Source organism: Eschscholzia californica, unplaced genomic scaffold (assembly GCF_041429995.1).
Source record: "Eschscholzia californica isolate CP2 unplaced genomic scaffold, dmEscCali1.0.p SCAF_6, whole genome shotgun sequence".
Classification (NCBI taxonomy): domain Eukaryota; kingdom Viridiplantae; phylum Streptophyta; class Magnoliopsida; order Ranunculales; family Papaveraceae; genus Eschscholzia; species Eschscholzia californica.
The window spans coordinates 8,190,024-8,200,621 of NW_028238483.1; positions in this window are offsets into that span (position 1 = coordinate 8,190,024).

Below are 10,598 nucleotides of genomic sequence, written 5' to 3' on the forward strand. Positions count from 1 at the left end.
GCCTAACTTAGACTAATTATTCCTTTTCGAGTGTTATCAATAATATTTTATGTGTTTTTCATGTTAGGTACCATATTTGGAATAAAGAACTTAATTCGGAATAAAGGGAGCGAATTATCACTATCATTTCATGTACCCAAAACGAGAGAAAAAGACTTCAAACAAATCAAATGAGAAGAGGAGTCAAAGACGAGTCCAACGGTGAAAACGGAAGTCCATTCCGAGTTCGGACGGGGAAGTTGTGAAAGAAAGAAGTCGAGGTTCGGTCTTAAAACAAAGATTCTATGAAGGCACCCCCCTTGATTTCCAAGTGTAGATTAAAGCCTAAGTCTAAAACCCAAGAGCCTAGATATGAAGGAATAAAACCCAAGCCCAAAGAAGATGAAAGAAGGAAGAGATTTTGGAGGCACCCAATGGACCCAAGTTTGAGTCAAAGTCAAGGTTGACTAAGTCTAGGGTTTGAGTCAAATACACTATTCATCTTCTTCCTCATTCATGATACAACATCAAGAATCAACAACCAAGAGGAGAGAGAGAGAAAAGGAGGCAAGGGGCTAGGGTTCTTCATCACCAAAAGAAGAGCTTGAAGAAAGAGGGAAAAAGAGAGCAAGAGGAAGGAGGAGCCGGCCCAAGCATAGGCCGGCCAGCACACTAGGCCGGCCTAGCTTTGGCCGGCCGAGCAGCAGCTCGGGCTGCTGCTCGAGCAGCTACCGGAGCACGGGATGTGCAGCACGGACCAGACGGCACGGAACAGCAGCAACCCAGCACGCACAGGAGCAACAGCTGCTGGTTCTTCAACGTGCACAGCAGCTTCCACGGGAAGATCTGCTCGGGACAGCACGCTCCAACTCCGGGACGCGTCTGCAGCTCGGGCCAGCAACTCCGGGACGCGGCTGCAACACGGGAGCAAGCTCGGGACGCGGCTGCAGCACCCTTTGGCCCGGATCTAAGTTGGTTTGGCCGGATTCCATGTTTTGGCCGGATTTCATCATTCTTTGGCCGGAATTTTCATGGTCTTCCGGCCACTTTCTTGGCCGGAAATCTTAGGGCTTTTACTCCCCATGTCTTGATTTAGCTTCCCATGTGGTTTGATTTGATTTTGGTTGAAGATTGCTAGAGAGAGAAAGCTAGGGTTTAGCTTTAATGGAGGTTGTGTTCTAAATGGAGAAGATGATGGTGGTCGCTATGGGGAACCCAGAAATTTGCTAAGGGGAGATCGGCTGCAACTAAAGACTAATATTTCCGACGAACTTAGCCTCGAACCACATCGAAAAAGGGGGATTCTCTCATCATTTTCTTTCCATTTCATATTCAATCACCATGTTTAGCTAACTTTAGTATGTCGATTATATGAGATGAAATGAGATGAAATGTGATGAATTCGTGATTATGTTGAATATGATTTGATGTTTTGATTATAAATTGATGTTCATAAATTTCGATCATCGTTTTGATCGTATTTTCATGTATCTTGTCAAGCACTTCGCATAGTTAATAGACGAAACGAGGTATTCGATATCGATTGTAGTCTAAGTCATAATTTCATGTGTCTTGTCATGCACTTCACATAGTTAGGCGACTAGACAACACTTTCGTTGACTCGGGATTAACCGATTATGACGTTTGTTTGACTAAGTATGATCTCCGGATATACGTAGTGCTTATAGACATCACCTTAGGAGTCGAACATCGATTATACATTGGAACATTAGATTGGACCGTACATAGTTGTGAGTTTATCATTATCGGATTCTCGGTTCGACACCTCTCTCACTTATCTGTCGCTCGACTCTTGTTGCCTTCCGACTCTTGTTCCTCCGACACTTCTCTCGAATCTCTCTCGCCTATTTTCATTAGATTATCTAGTCTTTACTTGTTTTCTTCTCTTATTCCTTATTCATATCAAAACCCCCCATTTATCTTTGTTGCTTTCCTTTTTAGTCTAAGTTAGCTTTTAATATCTAGACCGAGGGATAAGACCCTTCGATATCCAAACTACCTTCCTATCCTTGGATCGATCCCGGCTTTGCCGGATTACTACTTGATACCTCCGCTTGGGTGTGCAACCTTTTCGGGTGCATCACTGGCCGGCCTAAGCTTGGCCGGCCCCCTTCACCATCTTCTTTCTTTGCCTCTCCTCAATCTCTCTTTTTAGCTCTCAAGAACAACAACCCTAAACTCTTAGCCTCCTCTTTCCCTCTCTCTCTCTCTCTTTGTTGCTTGATGAATGAAGAAGATGATGAATAGTAGCCTAAACTACTAAAACCCTAGGTCAAGACTTTGACTTTGACTCAGACTTGGATCCATAAAGAGAGTGCCTCCAAGATTCTTCCTTGTCTTGTTCTTCTTCTTTTCTTTTGTGGGCTTGGACTTGGCTTTAATTAAAAACCAAGGGAGTTCCTTCATCTTGTCTCTACATTTAGAACCAAAGGGGGGGTGCCTTCAAGAAAATACCTTGGCTTTTATCTTTCACATCTTCCCCGTCCGAACTCCGAATTGAATTCCGTTTTCACCCTTGGACTCGTCATTAACACTTCTTGTCATTTGATTTGTTTGAAGTCTTTTTCTCTCGTTTTTGGCACATGAAATGATAGTGACAATTCGTTTCCTTTATTCCGATTTACATGTTTAACTCCAAAATAGGTACCTAACATTAAAAACACATAAAATATTATTTATAATACTCAAAACGAACTAACTAGGCTTAGTTAGGCTCTCCAAATGTGACATTTTCGTGTCACATCAGGATCCCCAAGCTTAAACTTTTCTAGTCCTCGAGCAAATAAAACAAAATAAAAGCCTAACTCACTTTCGGAGGCATCCCGATTGCATTTAGCGTATGCAACAAGCCTTTAAACCCCTAGGTTGCCCCTAAAGGACAAGTGTCGTCTCGTGAGGGTTTCCATAGATGACACCCACAAACATCGTGGTTTCAAATACACAAGGGTCCAAAATCCAAATCATAGATGAACATGGTTCATATAGTAAAGGGTTTAAGCATGTCAATTCATAATGAATCAAGTAAATAAGCTCTTGTAAAAGCTAAAGGCCCCTTCACTAATGATCTTACCCTAAAGTGATAGTGTCATACCATAATGAGCAACATCTATGTTCGAAGTCACAAAACCTTGATTTCTAAGTTAGTACATTTCGCCTCGACTTCGGCCTCACGGACATACACTCCAAATATGAAATCACTCAAGAATGGTTCGCTCGTATGTGTGAGTGTGATCACTAACATGGACTCAACACATAAAAAGGGGTGAGGACAACATTTTGGAACGAATGATCTTCGAAAAGGAATTAGCCACTAAATAGAGTGGGGAAGCTCACTCGCCCTTCTCACCCATTCTACCCTCTAAGAATGCCTTCTAAAGGTTAACGGATACTAGAAATGGATGATGATGGTGGATTCCCGAGAATGTCGAACTCTTCATGATAGTACCTCTTAAGCATTTCCACATTCGTTTCTTGCTTCGAATACTTATTCATGAACATACACACAAACACACATATATACAATCACATCACTCACACAAAAGAGCTAACATGCTCAAACATAACATAAACAACTTCATTCATCATTCATTTTTTTTCTTTTTGTCTTTCTTTTTTTTTCATTCATTTTTTTTCTTTTTTTTCATAACACAAAATCACATAAAACAAACATAACTCATACAATACTATATTCTTGCAATCAACTTTTTCCATTTCATACTTGCTTTTGACATTCATCATTCTTTTCTTCTCATGTCTTCATTCTCGGAGTATAAGATGATGGATGGTGATGGAGTATCCGCCTTCCTCTAGTTGGCAATCTCATTGGGTTTCATGGACTACAAGGGCAAGGTTTATTCGCTATCCTAATGTCACTCCTAGTGGCTAAGGAAGTTGAGCACACGAGATCAAATGAGCTCTTTTATAAGTTACGAGGTTGAGTAGCTCTTCATTCTACTCGGAGTTAGCGCGGAAGAGTACACTCGAAAGGCAATTTAGGCTTTGAGCTCTCATATGGGTTAAGTCTCCACTAATGACTACTATAGGTCTCTTAGAGATGTTTCTTCTTCACTAAGATGTTACTCCCATAGTATAACACAAAAACTCAAAGACTCGACTTTCATGCAAAGACCATAGCAATCACAAAACTCATCAACTCGACACATATGCATCAACATTCTTAAAACTATCAAATTTTGGCTCATTTGAACCCTTTTGTCTTTGAAACCCATGGTCATGCATTGGTTATGGTCGTATCCCGCATCTCCAAACTTAAAACTAACATTGTCCTCAATGTTCTAAGCATACACTCACCAAATGATAAAGAGACACATCAATTTAAAGAGAAGAGTGGAGAGATATTACCATAACCGAAGGAGATAAAAGATGATACTACCAAGACTCATGTATAACGAGGTTCCAAGTTGATGCCTAGCTCACGCCATCCCCAAACTTGGAACAAACCACTCCTTAGAAATAAAACAAGTAAGAAATGCTCCTAAAATATCCAAAAATATAATGAGAATGAAGCACATAAAAGACATGACCATGTAAAAGTCTACCACTAACGTGGGTATACACGATTGCATTGAGCTATGCAATTAGCCTTTGATTCTCTTGTTGTCACACAAGAGCACGAGATATCTCTCGTGGAGGGTTTCCAGAGATGCTACCCCCAAACATCAAAGGCCACCTTAGTCGGCCAACAATCATATAGTAAAAGTCGGAAGATTTAGGGGTCAACCCAAAGAAAGCTATACACAAATGGGTAGAAGTCTCACAACTATGTTTAACCAAAGAAGTGCACGTGAGACGAAAACCGAAAAGAGGCATCCCCAAAATTAGTGAATGCACGGTCCACTAAGTTAGCATGAATGCTAGGGGCGACGACTAAGAAGTCGTCAAAAGGATCGAGATACAATTGAAGGGTCAGGAAGTCGGTCGAAGGTAAAAAGTCAAACTCAAGCTTAGTGGATAAAACATCCACTAAATCCCTAGACATGATAGGAAAGACGTTTGAAGTGTCCCAAAAGGGGTCAACAACTGAGTCTGAGATCATGCGGAGGGTCGAACTAGACTCTAAGGGTAAGGCAATAGGCTCGGGGATCAAGTCAAGGTCCATAATTTCCTTAGGTAAATAATCCAACAAGCTATCCGCTATCTCTTCAACTACTATGTTATCGACATCCTTGAAGGCATCGGGAGCCTCAAAGTCAGTCATAACACCTTCCATTCTACATAATCCATCCAAATAATCGCAAGTGGTAAAAGTTGGAAAGTTCAACATTGTGTGATTCCCAAGTTTGCTCGTAGAGCTATCATCCTCAACCTCAAAATCTAATGTAGTCGACTCATGGTGAGATGACAATGGTCGAGGGAGTGGGCAATGAGGGTCATCGGTCAATTCATGTTCAAAGGGTCTATCAGGAGCTTCTTCAACATTTAACTTAAGACTAGAGTTAGGTGTATTACCCTCACCATCATTCATAGTCTCCTCTTGAGTTTGGGGAGCGCAAACCCCTTCCTCGTCGATGATAGGCTCCGACTCAATTCTATCAACAATATTGAGAATCCATTCCGTGATCTCTTTTATATCTCGATTGAATCTAGTTTGGTACTCTAAAATTGCTTGGAGAGTGTCTTCAGACATCTCCTCGTAATAAGACACATGAGTATAACTAGAAGAAGACTCTCGTGGAACATGGATCATGGGATAATACTCGGTCAAATGGTCTAAGCTCGCACAAATAGCACAAACCAGGCTAATGGTCTCCATGGTCCTTTCTTCACTACCTTCATGTAGATACCTAGACTCGACTCTTTGAGTGGAATCATCGAGTCGGGAATCATCATCACTAAGTGAACCGTTCATATATGCTTGTCGGTAGTCACGAAGACTTCGACGTGGTCGATCAATACTAATAGAACTACGGTTATCATCAAATGACAAATCCATACATGAAGGTGTTGTCATCCCAAATTCTTGTCGATAGTCTCGAAGACTCTTACGGGGTTGATTACCCTCATGCTCATAATCCATAAAACCATATTCATGATGAGTCTCACCGACTCCATACATCCGTCGATATTCACCCATGGTCATCCTAGGTCGGTCAGGCTCAACTCGCCTATTCCTATCACTAGTCGGACCATTCCTATATAAGTTTGAGTAGTCCTGATGACTTGTAGATGGTCGACTAGTGTTGGAAAGAGTTCGCATAAGGTCATTCTCATCAAATGACCAACTTGCCATGATCACACAATATTCAAGGATACTAACACACAATCGCAAAAATGGGAACAAACACTTACAGAACTAAACAATCACACATAAGTAAAAAGGATGAGATAGAATGCGATACTATCGAGTGCTCCTCTCGTTTCGTTTGTCTTTCTTCTTAAGCTTCGCGAATCCTTCCTTTTCCTTCGCCTTTATGTCACTTTTGACTCTTTTCTTGTAATGGTACCTAAAAGAAAATGAAATTAAGAAAGTACAAAATAAAATAAAGACGTCTAAGAAGCAAATAACACTAAACTAATGAACAAAACAACTAACGTTATCCAAACTACTAAACCTATCCCTGGCAGCGGCGTCAAAAACTTGATGCACCCGACTCTTGTTGCCTCCCGACTTTTGTTCCTCCGACACTTCTCTCGAATCTCTCTCGCCCATTTCTTCTCGAATCTCTCCGGCAGCGGTAAAACCGGAGTCGATCCAAGGATAGGAAGGTAGTTTGGATGTCGAAGGGCCTTATCCTCCGGTCTAGATATCAAATGCTAACTTAGACTAAAAAGGAAGGGAAACAAAGATAAATGAGGGGTTTTGATGAATAAGCAATAAAGAAGAAAACAAGCAAAACGACACTAAACAATCGAAGTAAAATGGGCGAGAGAGATTCGAGAGAAGTGTCAGAGGAACAAGAGTCGGGAGGCAACAAGAGTCGGGAGATAAATAAGTGAGAGAGGTATCGAACCGAGAATCCGATAATGATAAACCTACAACTATGTATGGTCCGACCTAATGTTCAAAGTATAACCGATGTTCGACTCCTAAGGTGATGTCTATAAGCACTACGTATATCCGGAGATCATACTCAGTCAAACAAACATCATAATCGGTTAATCCCGAGTCAACGAAAGTGTTGTCTAGTCGCCTAACTATGTGAAGTGCATGACAAGACACATGAAAATATGACTTAGACTACGATCGATATCGAATACTTCGTTTCGTCTATTAACTATGCGAAGTGCTTGACAAGACACATGAAAATACGATCAAAATGATAATCGAATTAAATGAACATCAATTCATAATAAAAACATCAAATCATATTAAACATAATCACGAATTCATCACATTTCATCTCATATAATCGACACACTAAAGTTAGCTAAACATGGTGATTGAATAAGAAATGGAAAGAAAATGATGAGAAAATCCCCCCTTTTCGATGATGGTTCGAGGCTAAGATCGTCGGAAAATATGAGTCTTTAAGGTGCAGCCGATCTCCTCTGAGCAAAATTCTGGGTTCCCCATAGCGACCACCATCATCTTCTCCATTTAGAGCACAACCTCCATTAAAGCTAAACCCTAGCTTTCTCTCTCTAGAAATTGTAGTCCAAAACCAAATCAAACCACATGGGTAGCTAGCCAACAACATGGGGACTAAAAGCCCTAAGGTTTCCGGCCAAGAAAGTGGCTGGAACACCTAGCAAAATCTGGCCAAAGAAGTTTCAAGATCCGACCAAAATCATGGAGTTCCCCGCCAAAATAGCTAATCCGAGCCGCAGTCGCACATCCCATGCAAGGTCCGAGCTGAAAGTCGCGTCTCCTGTGCACAGCAAATGCCGTCCTGAGCTGCCCTTGATTGCATCCGTGAAAACCGAGAAGCTGCTGCTACCCGGACAGCTGCTGTTCCGGCTGTGCTGATGCAGCCTCCCGTGCACGCCACTTGTTGTTGTCCGTCCCGTGCTCAAGCAGTCCCGAGCAGCCCGAGCTGCTGTTCCGGCCAAGCTTTGGCCGACCTTAGTGCTGGTCGGCCTAAGCTTGGCCGACCCCCCCTTCACCTTCTTCTCTCTTTGCCTCTTCTCAAGCTCTCTTTCTAGCTCTCAAGTACAACAACCCTAAACTCTTAGCCTCCTCTTTCCCTCTCTCTCTCTCTTGGTTGCTTGATGAATGAAGAAGATGATGAATAGTAGCCTAAGACTTTGACTTTGACTCAGACTTGGATCCATAAAGAGAGTGCCTCCAAGATTCTTCCTTGTCTTGTTCTTCTTCTTTTCTTTTGTGGGCTTGGACTTGGCTTTGGGCTTTAATTAAAAACCAAGGGAGTGCCTTCATCTTGTCTCTACATTTAGAACCAAAGGGGGGGGGGTGCCTTCAAGAAAAGACCTTGGCTTTTATCTTTCACATCTTCCCCGTCCGAACTCTGAATTGAATTCCGTTTTCACCTTCGGACTCGTCATTAACTCTTCTTGTCATTTGATTTGTTTGAAGTCTTTTTTCTCTCGTTTTCGGCACATGAAATGACAGTGACAATTCGTTCCCTTTATTCCGATTTACATGTTTAACTCCAAAATAGGTACCTAACATTAAAAACACATAAAATATTATTTATAATACTCAAAGCGAACTAACTAGGCTTAGCTAGGCTCTCCAAATGTGACATTTTCATGTCACATCATCTCTCTACAGTGGTCTGAGTGAACAAGAAAAGGAGTGAGGGAGATTGGCAGAAACACTGAAGGTAGAGGGGAGCAAGAGTAGAGAGAGTCTTTTCTTTTTTTTACGGGAGGGAGAAAGTCTTACTCCTCTAGGTGGAGGGCAACAAATTCCCCTTATTTTGGGGAAAATGGAGAAAAATGGGTCACGTTATACCCATTTTCTCTTTCCCTAAATTGGTTACCAAACATAAGAAAAAGATAAAATTTTGAGAAAGTATTTCTATTTTCTCCAAGAAATGTCATATCAAACACAACCTTAGGTACATGAAATGTAAAGTAAATGCGTATTCAGGTCTTGTTTTTAATTTTCTTACAAATTCCTAAGCCTATCTTGACAATATGTTTCTCTTAATCAATTTCTTCTCCATTTTCCAACAGTCCAGCATGAACCAACTGCTGTAAAGCTACACTCGAAATAGATACCTACACTATAATTGATTTAACTATTTGGGATATTGGATCTCCTTAATTTTCTCCAAAATTCTTTTAGAAAAAAAAAAAGGATTTGCGTAATTTCTTTTTTATAAAATCTCTCCTTTTCTTGGTGAGGGGTTAGTCTTTGAATTCTTATTGTTTCAAAAGAGGTGAGTTAATTAGAGATCCTCAGAACAACAAAGAAAGAAATTTGATTAAGTTATTTCGTGCATATTTCGAAGTTACTTTATCTCACTATGTTAATCTAAACTCCAAACCATCAAAAACACATGTTAGTCTGGCCTATGTTTGTTTATTTATATGTTTGTGATAAACAAAATTAGTTCTTCATTGTGCTTCTACTGGACAGGTTAATAACTCATCTTACACGCCCCTTATATTCTGTCGCTCCTTATGTTCTTATCGAGAAAAGAATGGAGCCAAATAACTTCAATACATTCAAGTCTTGATGAGATCCATTTTGATCTATGAATCATAATGAAGTTTCTATATACAAATATGAGTTTCGAGAAAATCAATGACAAACATATTAGTTTTTAGGACTATTCTGTCACTACTTGCATGTTAATTTGAACTTTGAACAATCTAAAGCACATGTTAATCTGACCTGTGTTTGTTTATTATGTTTATGATAGTTTCAGTTGTTTTCTTTTACTTTTTAGTGGGTTTCTATACGGTTTGTCCCAAAACTCTCAATCCGAACTCATTAGGCTTATTCTGATGGTTAAGTTTATTTGCTAAAGGAATATTGGTATTAGTTGAATTATTTTTCTTTTTATGACTATTTGAGGTGTGGAAGGATCTATTTGTCTACATTTTCACTTTTTTCCTTCTTTTCTTTGTTTGTTTTATAATAGTTAGTCTAACTCCCTGATGTTGTCGATTCTCTCTCTATATGCTTTGCTAATGTTTTTGCCTATTTCTCTTTATATTTTGGTGAAATTTTTTGTCTATTAATGATCAGTGTGACTTCGTCTTCATTACAATTCTCTGAGGTAAATATTTTGTCACTTTTTACAATTTGCTGATTTTATTGCTTCTCTCTCTACATTTTTACTGAATTTTCGACCTCTCGGGCTTCGGTGCGATTTAAGTCATTGTTCTACTATCATTTTGACTCTTAGAATCAAGTAAAACTTTGGAGAAATTTATATATTGATGCTTGTGTCTTGCTAATTTTATTTTTTGAAGAAATTAGTGTAATATAAGCTTACAATTTGCTAATTTTGTGGTTGTGATGCTCTTTACTTTAGTATCATATACAACCTTATGACATCTTCGACTTTTACATAGGATAATTTTGTTAGCTTCAAACACTTTTATTTTTGTATTTTTAGTATTCGATGAATTGTCTTATAGAGAATGAGTTGATTAAGATTTCATTCTTCCTGTGGAATTCATTTGAGGGAGAATTTACATTGATTACTCATATTATGATTGAA